The sequence below is a fragment of the Pseudophryne corroboree genome, chromosome 4, assembly GCF_028390025.1.
Source record: "Pseudophryne corroboree isolate aPseCor3 chromosome 4, aPseCor3.hap2, whole genome shotgun sequence".
Lineage (NCBI taxonomy): Eukaryota > Metazoa > Chordata > Amphibia > Anura > Myobatrachidae > Pseudophryne > Pseudophryne corroboree.
The window spans coordinates 657,799,896-657,815,796 of record NC_086447.1 but is presented as its reverse complement, the minus strand read 5'-3'; the positions used below and the strand labels follow the sequence as shown (position 1 = coordinate 657,815,796).

At 43.0% G+C, this 15,901-nt stretch overlaps 1 protein-coding gene across 5 annotated transcripts in view; it reads left to right on the top strand.

Annotated features, from left to right (window-relative positions):
- The window catches only part of CNST (consortin, connexin sorting protein), a 451,308-nt gene that overhangs the window by 86,646 nt on the left and 348,761 nt on the right, over window positions 1-15,901 (top strand). The gene's annotated exons all lie outside the window — the stretch shown is intronic.

Here is a 15,901-nt window from a genome sequence, read left to right as displayed (position 1 = left end):
TTGCTTTAATTAGATTTTATTAACTACAGTTTATTTTGGTTCTCTTCCTTGAGCACAGTGTCATATTAAATTCTAGATGGTTAGTTACTATTGTCTTACATAGCACAAATTAAACTAATCCTTTTTTTAATTAATAGTAATGCTGTTGATATTAGTATGGTTTTTATATATTTGCAGTTCCTTTAGCTGTATTTTTTGTAAATATCCAAATGATATGTTCAGTTTAATTAATTACAATGAAAGCATCTGGTTTATTATTTTGCTTTGTTTTGTACTCAGAGTGCTGTTTTCTTAAGGTACATACACTAGGCGATATTTTAGATGATATCGCTCATTTTCAACCTTCTGAGCGATATTGTTTAATATATCACCCAGTGTGTATGCTACGACCAATGAACGATGCGCCGACCTGTGCATCGTTCTTGCCTCCGGCTGCAGCAGCTCAATTTGGACATACTGTCCAAAACTGCACGTATGGGCCGACCTTAGCGTGACGTCACTGTACGATATCGCTAACAATGTCGTACATTGTGTATGCACTAGGTTAGCCGCCCGGGAGGGTAGGGAAAACACTAGATGAGATCGCTCACGGAGCGAATCGCCCAGTGTGTACCCACCTTAAGTGTAAATTTATATACTGGCAACAAAAACAAAAATATTTTTTATGCGAGTCAGGTTCCGTGTTTTGACTGCTTCTAAACTCAACTCGTGGAAAGTGCTAAGGGCACACTTAAAAAATAAATAAAAATAAAATAACTACCCCCTCCGATGTTGTGATCTTTAATGTTGGGATGCCGCAGTCAGTCATGTGACTGCCGCCACCCTGACGGCCGGGATATTGTATTCCAATAGCTTTATATGTGAATAGAAGTATTTAATATTGAATATGGTAGAATATGGGCAACCAATGGAGTAATTGACAGAGCATATCTGCAGACGACGAATGTTTTGCTAAAAGGATTAGCCTCGCAGCTGCATTCAGAACGGATTGTAGTGGTAAGAGTTATTTCTTGGGAAGACCAGAAAGGAGACTATAGCAATAAAGAATGCGGGAGATAATGAGTGCATGGATTAGTGTTTTGCAGTGTTTGGCCGTATTTTGTATGTGTGTATGTATATGTGTATGTATGTGTGTGTGTGTATGTGTGTATATATATATATATATATATATATATATATATATGCAACAAATGAGGCGGCACTCAGAGGCTAGTGAAAAAATCACTATATTGGCAAAAAGGTTAACGTTTCGGGGACGTGCTCCCCTTCCTCAGAACAACTTGCAAATGTGACAAAAAACATTTAAATACACCTAACTTACCCCCAAAGCCTCCCACCAGCGGCGTCCTCCCTCGGCACGTCGCCCGCGGCTCCAGTCTGTCATTTCCGGCTTCCGGCGGCGGAGGGGTGATGACGCGACGGAGCTCCGAGCGGTAGTCATGGCAACACATAGCCTGACTTGCGCTTAGCTCCCGCGTTCTCACACCCTGCCAAGACGTCGGGTGGATGTGACGTCCCGGGACCCGGCTCTGTTGTCAAGGAGACGCTGAAAATAAACAAACAAAGAAACTTTATAGACACACAAAAATATATCATACAATCACACATAAAAACCATGATAAAACATACACAGCATTGCAAACACTAGATGTCTGAATAAATGTGTTCAATTTGATAAAATGTGCAACATAAACAATGTGAATAATATAAATATGTAAACAATCTTTCTCGGACAGGGTAACCAACGGACACCATGCCCTAAATAACCTACAAGTGTTGCAGAATAATGTGCATAAACAGTGCACTCAACACAAACCTCCATAGCAGGTGTGCTCTGTCATAATGTGATTTAACAAAAAATCATGACTAAGTTTCTTTAAAAAAAAATTTTTTTTTTTTTTTTAATTCTTTCATAAAAGTTTAACTGTGGAATTTTTTGCTGCAGTGCTAGACAAGGACATCTATCATGTATCTAGGCGTGACCCTACTAAACGTCATCATTGAACATGTATATAAACTACACTACTGTGTCCTCACTCAGGTATGAGCGGAATCGTATACTGCAGGGTTAATGCCCATCATAAAAAGTGAACAAGACCCAGTGTGTCATTCAGTCCTTTCGGACGGAGCGTCTGTAATTTGAAAATCCACTTGGATTCAAGTTGCATCAATTTTCTCCCCCTGTCCCCTCCTCTACTGGACTCGGGGACATGGTCAATGATCCTATGTCTAAGCATCGGTTGTTCTGCCACCCCTGAATTCAAGGCATTGCGTATTGCCTGCCTGTGTTGTGCCATCCGAATTTTGAATTGGCACTCGGTCTTACCAACATAATAAGTGCCACACGGGCACATAATCACATACACTACAAACTTAGTGCTGCATGTCAGGGGCCACTTGATAGGGAACCTTTTACCTGAGTAGGGGTGCGTGATGGAATCCCCAGGTGACATGAACGTGCACGTGGTGCATCCAAGACATTTATAACACCCATTCTTTCTGGTAAGGAAATGTGCGGGTGTACACTTGAAATTTGTGATGTCAGTTCTGACTACAAAATCCCGTATGTTACGCCCCCTCGTATAGCTGGGCATTATTCTTTTTTTATGTAAATTAGGGAGATCTAAGTCAGACGACACAATGGGCCACAGTTTTTTAGCTGCACCGGTGGTCCTAGTGCTGACGGAATTGAACTCATTGACCCATGTGATGGCATTGTTGGCCTTCTGTACTGTCCGAGGATTAAGTAAATCACATCTATCTTTAAGCAGGGCCTTCCTCCGTGCCGTGGCTAACAAATTGCTAGGATACCCTCTCTGTTTGAATTTCTCTTCCATGTCATCTAGCTGGTTATCTCTTATGTTACTCTCGCTATTAACCCTACACACCCTTAGAAACTGGGAGTAGGGCAGACCTTTTCTAGTAGGGACAGGATGAAAACTGTCGTGTCGTAAGAGAGTATTACGATCAGTTGGTTTGGAATAAAGCTTGGTGCTGATCTTACCAGCCTGTATTCTGATATGGATATCCAAAAAACATATTTCTTCTCTACTCATGGTCATGGTTAATTTAATAGGACTAGATGAACTATTGTGGGACAAGATGATATCTTCTAATTGTCCCTCTGTACCCTTCCACATGACCAACAGGTCATCAATATATCTATAGTACAAGAATATCTGATCTGCAATTTCTGGCTTTTCAAAAAACAAGCTACGCTCCACATCCCACATAAACGTATTGGCGTAAGACGGGGCCACTAAGGACCCCATCGCACAACCAGTCAGTTGTCTATAGAATTTACCATCAAACATGAAATAGTTGTGTGATAGTGTAAAATCAAGTAAGTCAAGGAAAAATTCTACATCAGGCCCAACATATGTGGTATTCCCAACCAATAGCCTTTTTACAGCCTGTAACCCTGCATCATGGGGAATACAGGTGTATAAACTGGCCACATCCAATGTGGCCAAAACCATGCCATCAGGGACTCTGTCCACAGTAAGAAATCTTTTTAGTAACATACTGGAATCTTTCAAATGCGTGAAAGTCTGCTGCACACATGGTTGCAAATAAGAGTCCAAATAAATGGCCAAGGGTTCGCACAGGGACCCGCGGGCTGACACAATGGGCCTGCCCGGGGGTCTCTGGGCGTCCTTGTGCACCTTGGGAATAGTATATAGAATGGGGGTGATGGGGTGCTCAGTTAGCAGCTTATCATGAATCACAGGTCCAATAATGCCCTTATCCTTTGCTGAACCCAACAGCTTGATCAATTCTTGTTTATAGGCCTCTGTGGGGTCCCTCTCAAGTAAACAATACGTCTCTGAGTCCCTCAATTGCCTTAAACACTCCTCTCTGTAAACCTGAAGATCTTGTACCACGATGGCCCCACCTTTATCCGCACCACGGATCACGATGTCTCTTCTATTCCCCAAACACTTTAATGCCTGGTATTCTTCCTTTGATAAATTAGAATGGAATATGTGAGTATCTGTTTTGTTGCCTTCTGCTTCGAGCAACCTGTGGAAGGTTTTCAATGAGGCATTGTGTGAAATGGGGTCAAACTTGGAACTAGGGCCAAGTTTTTGTATGCGGGAAGGTAAGGACTCTTTGGTACTCTTAGAAGCTGCTTTACCAAAAAATTCCTGTATCTTAAGCTTACGGTTCAATTTAAACGTATCCACCTTCCATTTAAAAGGATCAAGTCGGTTGGTGGGGACATAAGAGAGTCCTTTACTTAAGACTTTTACCTCAATCGGTGTGAGGGGGGTAGATGACAAATTGAAAATCATTGTTTCTTCCCCCTTGGGGGGTTTCTTTCCCCCTTTACCTTTTGGTTTTGTCTCCCTCTTCGTGTGTACTTGCGCTTTTGCCCGTAACTCCTGCCCGGGTCTTGATCCCTAAAGGGATGGTACGTAGAGTGGAAGTGCTGGCAGTGCTTTGGTCATCAGATTCACTAGCCGAAGTACTGTGGAAATTAACCCGTGGTTTACGTCTAGCAAACCTTGATATCTTACCCCGTGTGTCGGTGGGGTTGGAACCACCTAGCCAGGTGTACACTCTATGTTGTGCATAGTCCATCTGTACTTTGGTTAATTTCTCCCGTTTGAATTTTAACAATTCCACTTTGTATTGTTCCAACTGAGTGGATAATTTCAGCAACCACGTATCAGCTTGATCAGCAGCAAGGGTTTTCAGATGCTCATTTTCAAAATCAGAGATTTTTTCTTTAATAACATTATATTCTCTAGTGGATTCCTCAATGACAAGAAGGATTAAATCCATGGAACATTTGTTCAATACTGAAATCCACTTTTTACAAAAGTTAGCATTATATCTCCCGATGGTAGGGGTATTGTGGACCCTGAATCCTCTTGGCAGTTGTTTTGCCCTGTAGTAATCTGACAGGGAGCGGCTGTGGTACAGATAATCAAGTTCACGTTTTTTCATTTTAAATAATTCTCTGTACATATCATCTGCATTAGCACAGATCTTGTCCGTGAATGCTGGTTCCTTGTGTAGTATAGATTCAGCCTCCAAATCAGAAAAACTGAAAGTGTCCATGGTATCACATTGCAGCATAAACGACATGTGCTCACCTCCTTCAGAGGCCATGGTGGTCTTGATGCCGTGAAACCACACTAAAGTGGCAGTGCAAAAAATGTGTTCAATGAAAAGTGCTGGTGCTCCAATAAAGTGCTGGTGATCAGGAAACTCCTGAGGTAATGAGGAGAAACACAGCCGGTGGGTGCCTGGAGAAAACCCCTGTGTCTGCACGACACACTGAGGTCTGAATATCCTTGTTGTGAACTCCGGCACTCCTGAATTGGCCACCTGTATCTTGCTCCGGTGCCTTCCACCCAGGGGGGATACCCCAGTATCAACAAGCAACAAATGAGGCGGCACTCGGGCTAGTGAAAAAAATCTCTATATTGGCAAAAAGGTTACCGTTTCGGGGACGTGCTCCCCTTCCTCAGAACAACTTGCAAATGTGACAAAGGGAGGACGCCGAGGGAGGACGCCGCTGGTGGGAGGCTTTGGGGGTAAGTTAGGTGTATTTAAATGTTTTTTGTCACATTTGCAAGTTGTTCTGAGGAAGGGGAGCACGTCCCCGAAACGTTAACCTTTTTGCCAATATAGAGATTTTTTCACTAGCCTCTGAGTGCCGCCTCATTTGTTGCTTGTTGATACTGGGGTATCCCCCCTGGGTGGAAGGCACCGGAGCAAGATACAGGTGGCCAATTCAGGAGTGCCGGAGTTCACAACAAGTAAAATATATATATATATATATATATATATATATATATATATATATATATATATATATATATATATATATATATATATATATACATACATACATACATACATACATACATACATACATACATACATACATACATACATACATACATACAAATATTGTATTAAATGACCTTCAGGCTGTGTGTATATGAAACATAAATGAATTGTGTGAATATAGAAACACTTTGTTTAGTGCACAAAGTTACAAAAAATATTGGCTAAAATGACCTTCAGGCTGTGTGTATAAGGTGTATATGTAACATAAATGCATTCTGTGCTTAGATTTAGGTCCCATCACCATGATATCTCATTTATGGTATGCAATTATTCCAAAATACGGAAAAATCCGATATCCAAAATACCTCCGGACCGGAGGTATTTTGGATAAGGGATACTCAACATCTATCTAATCTATCTAATCGATCTAATCGATCTAATCTATCTAATCTATCTAATCTATCTCTTTCAAGAAGTCGGCTGCACTCACAGTCAAATAAGAAGTCAAAGACCAACAGAAACTTTCTACGTTTCGATTTTAGTGCAAAATCGTCATCAGGAACACATACTTTACAAACAAGCTTACTTTATATACTGTTAACTTCACCAGTGTCCCCGCGTGTTTCCCAACCATCTCCCGGCTTGTACTGACGTAATCAGCAGCGGCCCTGCTGTTGCCTTGACAACCAGCGCCAGCTTCCCCTCAGTGCTCCCCATCACCAAGGTAACTGAGTATAAACAACATACGGCGCCGCCGTTAAGATATAGATCTCTCAGCAAAACAATTCATTTCTTAAACCGGGAAAAAGCAGGCAATAAGAAATAAGCAGTATAAAACATGCATTAACATTCCTGTGTGAAACAACTGAACATTAAATATTCATTAAGCCCAAAAGGCTGTACCGTATTTAATTCAAAGATCCATCTCGACTCCTTTTGCAATAATAATACCAGGTATACGATATATTTTATTAGATGTCCATGTGGCAGTTACTATGTTGGGAAGTCAAGTAGAACATTTAAAGAAAGGATGGCCCAACATAGAAGTGCTATACAACAAGCACTAAGTGGTAAAACCATTGACCAGCCTGTTACCAGGCATTTCAAACAGCATAGACATACTTTGGCACATTTGCGCTATAAGATCATAGATCATGTACCTGACAACAAGAGAGGTGGGGATCGTGATAGGTTATTATTGCAAAAGGATGAATGATGGTCTATGTAATATGTGCCATACATCTCCTAGTCAGCCCGCTGCTCCTGTAGCCAATCAGGAGCCACCTAGGGCGGCGTTCTCCAATATGCTCAATACGCTTGTGACACGCCTTATGCCCCCTATGGGCCCTCTGTGCCATTGCAGCCACATATTGTCCCTATGGTTAATCCGCCCTGGGTGGATACTCTGACAGGCAGCCCAGGATTGTTTTGCTTAGTGGTTTTGGGAGCTCGAGCTTGTCTCGGGTATGCCTGACCTTTTGCTTTCCATTGAGGTCGAAAGGAATGAAAAGTGGTACTCTTTGCCTTCTGTGTAGAAGGATTAGTATTTGGGAACAAACTTGTGAGTGTCCAAGTTCCGTATGGAAACACTGCGCTCGATTGTACTGGCCATGGAACCCGGAGATTATATGGTATCCCTGCATATAAAAGATGCCTATCTGCATATACTTATTGCCATATCGCATCAGCAATATCTGTGGTTTGCTATTGGCAACCTTCCTTATCAATTCCAGGTTCTGCCGTTTGAACAGGCCACAGCCCCTCGGATCTTCACCAAGGTTATGGCCGTGATGACTGCTCATCTGCGTCATCAGGGAATCATGATCCTGCCGTATCTGGACAACTTGCTGATCCTGGCGAACTCCCAAGATGTCCTTCGCAGTCATCTGCAACTGATTGTAAACTTCCTACAAGCCCATGGGTGGCTCGTCAACTGGAAGAAGTCCTCTCTGGTCCATGCTCTAAGCATGGTGCACCTGGGGGCACTGCTGGACACACACACCCAAAGACTGTTTCTGTCTCCAGAGAAAGTCCTGAAACTTCAGGACAGGATACGATGCTTCTCTCGCCCAAGAGTGTCGATACTCGACGATGCATCATCGATACTCGACAATGCAAGTACCAGGCCTCATGGTGTCGGCGTTCGACATGGTAGGGTACGCTCAGTTTCATTCCCGCCCTGTACAGAGGTTAATCCTTTCCAAGTGGGATGGCGTGCCTCATACGATAAGGTGTCAAATGATCTCCTTGACTCCGGAGGTACGTCTTCTGTCACTGAGCTGGTGGCTACAGGACCAACAGTTGTGCAGGGGCCATCCCTTCTGGATTCCCAACTGGGTCCTCCTGACTATGGACGACAATCTGAGGGGTTGGGGCGCTGTGCTGGAGCAACACTCTCTCCAGTGTCGGTGGACCAAGGAGGAATCTCTCCTCCCGACAACCATTCTGGAATTGCGGGCAGTATTCAATGCTTTGACTCTTGCCCTGCCTCTGATACAGAACAGGCCTGTTCAAGTACAATCAGACAATGCCACCACAGTGGCTTACATAAATCATCAAGGCGGCACTCGAAGCCGCATAGCAATGATGGAAGTATCAAAAATCCTTTATTGGACGGGGTTCTCAGCTGGGAAGCGAACTTCCTTAGTCATCAGGATGTACACGCCGGAGAGTGGAGTCTTCATCCGTAAGTCTTTCAACTCCTAGTGGACAAGTGGGGCCTACCAGATGTAGACCTGATGACGTCTCGACATAATCACAAAGTTCCGGTCTTCGGATTAAGGACAAAGCAGCGTTTGTGGATGCGCTGGCAATTCCATTGAACTTTCGGCTGCCCTACGTGTTCCCAGTGTCACTCATGTCCAGGGTACTACGGAAGTTCAAGCAAGAAGGAGGAATACTACTTCTATTCGCTCCAGCGTGGCCCCGACGGCATTGGTTCTCAGACCTGCAGGGTCTATCGATAGAGCGTCCTCTTCTACTTTGTCAACACCCAGACCTGCTCGTTCAGGGCCCTTGTGTCTTGAAGCTTCACTCCTGAGGGCCAAAGGATTCTCCGAGGCGGTTATCCAAACTATGCTGAAGGCCCGCAAATCGGCTTCTGCATGGATTTATTATAGGGTCTGGAATTCTTACTTCACCTGGTGTGCTGCTAAGAATTACGATGCTTACAAGTTTAGTACTTTCCAACTTCTGGCTTTTTTTTTGCAAAAAGGCCTGAATTTAAGACTTCGTCTGGCCTCCCTCAAGGTTCACATATCTGCCTTGTCGATGTGGTTTCAGAGGAAACTTGCATCTATTCCTGATGTTCATACATTCACTCAGGGCGTACTGTGGATTCAGCCTCCTGTGGCTCCATGGGATCTGTCTGTTGTCCTGAATGCACTGCAAGAGTCTCCATTTGAACCTCTTGAATCAGTGGACCTTAAACGGCTCACAGCCAAGGTCCTATTTCTGCTGGCTATTGCCCCCGCTTTGTCCTGTCGTCCTTTCTGATATTCCATCGTGACTGGGCAGTTCTGAGAACTCGTCCAGGTTACTTACCTAAAGTGGTTTCATCTTTTCACCTTAACCAAGAGATTGTGGTTCCAGCCTTCATCTCTTCTGACTTGTCCTCCAAAGAGCGGTCTTTGGATGTGGTAATGGCTCTCCGTGTATGTGGAGAGGTCTGCCTCTATCAGGAGGTCAGATACCCTTTTTGTACTCTTTTGGTTTCCATAAACGTGGCTCGCCTGTGAATAGCAAACCTTGGCCAGATGGATTAGAATGGTGATTGCACAAGCTTATGCGCAGGCTGGGCTCTCGGCTCCTGCTGCTATTAAAGCCCATTCTACTTGGTCTGTTTGACCTTTTTGGTGGACCGCCGTGGCGCATCCGCAGAACAATTGTGCAAGGCGGCTACGTGGTCCTCAGTGAACACGTTCATTAGGTTCTATGCCTTTGATACTTCTGCCTCCCAGGATGCTTTCTTTGGACGCAGGGTTCTCATACCTGCTAAGGCGCGTCCCCTTCCTTGAGGAACTGCTTTCGGACATCCCCGATGTATTCCCTGTGGAACACAGTGTACCCCGCTGCAGAAAAGGAGATTTATGGTAGACTTACCATGGTTAAATCTCTTTCTGCGAGGTACACCCTGACGCACTTGGCTTCTTTGGGTTTGTATGGCATTAGCTGCTGGTCCCTTCTCCTGTCGTGAGAATGTGGTTCTACGTGACCAACGTCTGCCTTCGCTTTTACCTGCTTCTGCATTAGACTGGTTAACGGAGGTCACAGTACTTGAAGGCGGGGTTATATAGAGGAGGCCCCGCAATGCATCCTGGGACAGTCTGAAGCTTTGGCCTGTTGGTGCCTCTGGATCAAGATCCAACTCTACACCCCAATGTATTTCCTGTGGGACCCTGTGTACATCGCAGAAAGATTTAACCATGGTAAATCTACCATAAATCTCCTGTTTCATCTGTCTATATTATCTCTGATTAACCCGCTGGATCACTAGTTTAGATCGAACCCAGCATTCAGATATGTTAATGTTGCGATTTACAGCATTTTAAGTGTCTGCTTTTCAGCTTCAAGCATTATGATAGTCCTATGCACTAATTAACTGCCCCATCTACTACCCTTTCTCGCCAAACCTTTCATCGCGCGAACTCAAGGATTAATTCTATTGCTGTCTTTTTGTTAATATTTCTTTGCTGTGTGTTTTGCTTCCTACCCTTATGTTATTAATCTAACACACACATGGGGAGTGTTTTGCTTCCTACCCTTATGTTATTAATCTAACACACACATAGGGGGAGATTCAAATGTTTGAAAAGTCGGTTGGGTGTCTGTTTTCCCCCGTCTATTAGATAGGAAAAAACAGACTCCCAACTGACTCTTCAAACATTTGAATCTCCCCCATATTGTGCAGCATTTTACTTGAGAGAACTTCGTCACTTCAGTCTCTGCCCCAGTAAAGATTACACTTTATGGTGAGATGTATAATACCTTCTAAAGAGGACAAGGTGAGAAGTTGTTCATGGAACTATTCAGCTTCTGACGTTCAACTAAGTACATTCTATAAAATGTTAGCTAGAATCTGATTAGTTGCTATGGGCAACTTGGTCACGTGGTTTCTTTAGAACGTTTGATTCATTTTCCCGTATATTCCATATCACACAAATGGTTTATTGTTTGACGGAAGCCAGTTAACCGACCAATATGTTTTTGGCAGTTGACATGCCGGTGTCTGTATTTGGACCACTGGCATCATGACTGCCGGTATCCCATACCCAACCCAACCTGGTAATGCAAGTAGCTGGGCAAAGGAGAGTTCAGTTAGAGATGATGATCGTGCTTGGGGTAAAGATGGAAATGTGAAAACAAAAGGTAAATGTTTGCAGGCTAGTGGGCATATAGTATAAATGAGTTCAAGGGACTGTCTCATTGTTTTAATATTGCCTGTTACTCTTTTTCACTTGTTCTGATTGTTATATGTAGGGTTTGATCCTTTATCTGTTGTTTGTATGTAAAGTACTGTATTTTAACTATTCACACTGAATCATTCGGAATACCAGGCGTAACGGGAGTTCTGACCAAAGAAAACTAACAAATTCTTTTCAATAAATAAAATGACAGAGCTGCCTCCTTGACTAAGGAGACTATATAAAAGCTATAATGTAGATGACTTACCTAACAAAATGTTTAGTACTTCTCAGCCAACTTGTTGAAGGAGTTTTGGCCAGAGGGGAACCCTCTCACATGGTGGTCTTGTCCAAAGATGTCTAATCTGGTTCAGAGTGCATCATTTTCTTAAGTCACTACTAGACCCAATCACTAATGAGCCAATAATCTTTCTCCTATACAAAAAGAAAATGGTATTTTTGATATTCTGAAGACTAATGGTAAAACATCCTGCGAGGTAAAACATTCCTGCGAGTTGGTTCAATTGGTTATTGCTAATACATTACTAATTTGCAAACCTTTTTAAACAGAAATAACTGACGTCTGTTTGTGTCGCTGCTCTGTAGCTTAGTTTAGCCAGCCAGACATGTTGATGAACAATATTGTAAGGTGGTCAAAATTCATTGGAAATGACTGGAAATTAATGTTATTGAGTGTGGCCGGAGAGAACCTCCAGCCACAGGGGTAATGACGACCGTGGCACTGAAGGGGTTAACCCCTCGTGCCATTTTGAGAGACAATGGCGCTTGACGCCACTTTTTGAACGCAACTGGTGCTAGGCACCATATTTGAAATGTACTTATGGCGCTGGGCGCGGACTGTTTAAAAATATGTGTAATGTCATATTTCAACATGTCATATGTAGTGCTCTGTGCACAATTGTAGGATTGCATGTTTAAATGTATTTATATTTAAGATGTGGTTACCTGTATTTTAAAGGGAAAAATGCACTTACTATATCTGTCTGAATAAGCATCTCCTATCCTCTGGGAATAGGAAGTGGCATGCTAATCGCCTCTGCTAGCAGATGTGTGAATGACAAAACCCTTTTGATGTGCATGGCAGGTAATGGCTGTGAGTGTCAGATTGGGTTGGGAACCTGTATTTATTTATTTATGTAGCTGGTTTCATTGATATACGAATCCTGAATGGTAGATGCAGGAAGGAAGAACATTTGTTTGGGAAATAAAATACAAACCGTATTTGAAGCTATGTGATAAAGTTATCAATAGTGAATGTTAAACTGATACCAAACGTTGTCTGTGTGACAGGAAGGAGGATATTGCTTCATGCACTTATATCCTTTTTGAAATGTAATTTATTTATTTGTATTTTTTAAGATATCCTGATTGGATGGAAAGGACTCAGGGGGGACATGTGTGGTTTTATTGTATAAAAAGAGGTAGCCTGTGAGCTTCCAGTGTATTATACCAGTTTCATTCTGCTGTGACATCTTGCTGTATTGCTGAGCCTTTTTGAAGGCTATATTTGGGCAAATAAAGATCTTCTGCCTAAAGACGATCGCGTCATCTTGTGACCTACAGGGCTATGTGAAACCTAGCCCCGTTCACCGGCTATCCAGGGAGCACCCAACGTCTCCAAGTTCCGCCAGCTACCGGTAGAGGCCTAGTCAAGCGACTAGTGGGGATTCGTCAACATCACACAGGTGTGGTAAGGCAGCGTGTCTGCACATACAGAGCAGAACTGTGGTTCAAAACGCCACGGCAGGTTAGGAGTTTGGTGGTGGCAGCATAAACCCGCCCACGGCGCAGTGGGTGGAGTCGGTAATAGGCGATTACTGACGGTAAGCGGGAATCCCCTATGTGGCCAGGTCCCGTGTGACCTAAACATCCATTCTGTGTACTGGGGACGGGACGCGAAAGCGGTGAGGTCTTTCGTACGGGACCGTCCGGTCACATTGAGGTTAATAACACTGTAGGAAAATAAACATGCCAAAATTCTGTAATTTATATGTATTTATGATTTTTCTAAAAAAATACAATACCAAAACCCACAAGGGTGGCTTTGGAAAAAGCAATACAGATCCAAAGCACGGAGGAGATTCAGATCCAAAACAAAAAACCCATCATTTGGGCTGGCGCACATCCCTAATTGTATCACATCATGGAATATGTAGCTCAGTAATCATGTGGTATCTACGTGTTTCATTTGTCTGGCAGACTTCGTGTATGATTCGGTCTTTCCTTCCAGTGCACTGTGATACCTGTATAACACTAACACCAAAAATGAGTCATGAGAGTCAGAGCTTTCCTATGTGCTTATATAACCTACGTGTGCACTCTTGTACAGATGAAGTTCATATGTTTGTTAAGTTGGTATGGCTACTTAGATTGTTATGCTTTCTCTGGTTGCATCCAGCTGAGAGGTGTAAGTAATAGTCACTTAGTAAAACTACCTGCAAATTGCAGTTTATAATGCAAAAATGTGTTTTACTGCTTTGTTTACAGTTTTATGTTTCTCAATTTTGCCCAACAAATAGAGTAGTAGTGCAGTGCTCAGTTTAGGTGTTTTTCATACTTCTTTCTCAGCAGCCTGGTAAAAATATCAGAGATTGTGGGTTTTCACTGGTGTAACCAGTGTCGGACTGGGGCATGAAGGGCCCACTGGGTACATGCTGCGGTAGGGGCCCATGCATAGAGACTTGGCTAACCAGTAGTGCATGTTCTGGGCCCCTTGATAGATAGATAGATAGATCTATCTATCTATCTATCTATCTATCTATCTATCTATCTATGTGTATATGTATGTATGTATGTATATATTTTCTCTACAAATAAAAATGAGGAGAAAGTGCGCTCATAGTGCAAATCAGTACTTTAATAGATAAAACACTGGCATGAACAATCCAGCACAAATGGTTAAGACTCGTACCATTAACACCCACACTGTGGGCTGATTACCACATGGTGAGTGAGTATTCCACAAGGCTATAGCTGTGATCGCCTACCGCAGTCCGGGACAAAGCACCGTATCCGGCCGTTGAACTGACCAGGATCCGTCAAGCCACTGTGCAGAGGAATCGAGCAGACCAAACAGCGCACTTGCAGGGAAAGATTGTCAGACAGGCCACGCCCCAACGCGTTTCGTGTATCACTTCGTCAGGAGGCTGGCCTGTCAGACGAAGAGGAGGATTTTATAGGGAAAGGCCTCTCCCATCACAGCGTCACACTTCAATTATCAGCGCCGCAGCTCATTCAGCCTGCCGCGGCTGTAATAGCTTTACATAATTAAACACCATTCTCTGGTATACAACGGATACAACAGTTTTACAAGTTATAAACAGACATATATCTCTCAGCAATTTCATACATTATTCACAATGAATGGAGCAATAAAATATATATATAATAATAGTACACATACAGCACATGTCGGACACAGCCATAATAACACAGATGATAATAAAAACGGCACGTCAGATATTGTAAAAGGAATGATTCCACATCACTTAAAACTTGATTCAGATACATCATTAAAACCTATATTTTATATAAACTGTATCAACTCTCAAGAGAGATGAACATTTATCTGTTTTTTTTTTTTAAATGTTACATAATTGTTTGCCGGCCGTTACTATGTTTCTTCTTTCAGCAGAGACACTCGATCTTGTAGCAAGTTCATCATTTCACAATGCTCAGTCCATTCTTTTTGTATAACCATTAGTGTGTATACACCACCTCCAATATATAGTGTGTATACACCACCTCCTCTCTGTATCTGTTCAGTGCTGAATAGATTTGTTGATGTACTTGTATAAGTTTCTTATTTAAGGTGGTGTATACACACTATATATTGGATATATGCCCTTTTGATTTATACGTTTTGGGCCATGTGAATATAGTTTTTTATTTTTCCTCTGGGTCTGTCATCATTAGAGAGTGCATTATATCAGCGTTAAAAATCCTGAGTTTCTGTATAGCTCTGACATATTTTGGGGTGCTGATTTTTTGTTATATGCCTAATGGTTATACAATAAGAACGGACTGAGCATTGTGAAATGATGAACTTGAAGGTATGAACATCAGGCAGAGTCGCAATTTTTCTCTGAAACCATACCGACAAGGCAGAAATATGAACCTTGAGGGAGGCCAGCCGAAGGCCCAAGTCCAGGCCCTGTTGCAGGAAGGCCAAAAGTTTGGCTGTACTAAACTTGTAAACGTCGTGATTGTTAGATGCGCACCAAGCAAAGTAAGAGTTCCAGACCCTATGGTAAATCTGAGCAGAAGCCGGCTTACAGGCCTTCAGCATATTTTTGAATGACCGCCTCAGAAAATCCTTTGGCCCTCAGTACGGAAGCTTTAAGAGCCACGCTGTCAAAGCCAGTCGGGGCAAATCCTGGTAAACGCAAGCGCCCTGAATGAGGAGGTCTGCTCGTTGCAGAAGAGGACGCTCTAGCGAGAGACCTTGTAGGTCTGAGAATGCCGTCTGGGCCACGCTGGACCTATTAGAAGAAGGATTCCTCCTTCTTGCTTGAACTTCCTCACTACGCTGGGCAGGAGTGACACCGGAGGGAACAAGTACGGCAGCTGAAAGTTCCATGGAATTGCCAGTGCGTCCACGAACTCTGCTTGAGGATCCCTTGTTCTTGCTCCGAAGACCGGAACCTTGTGATTGTGTCGAGACGCCATCAGGT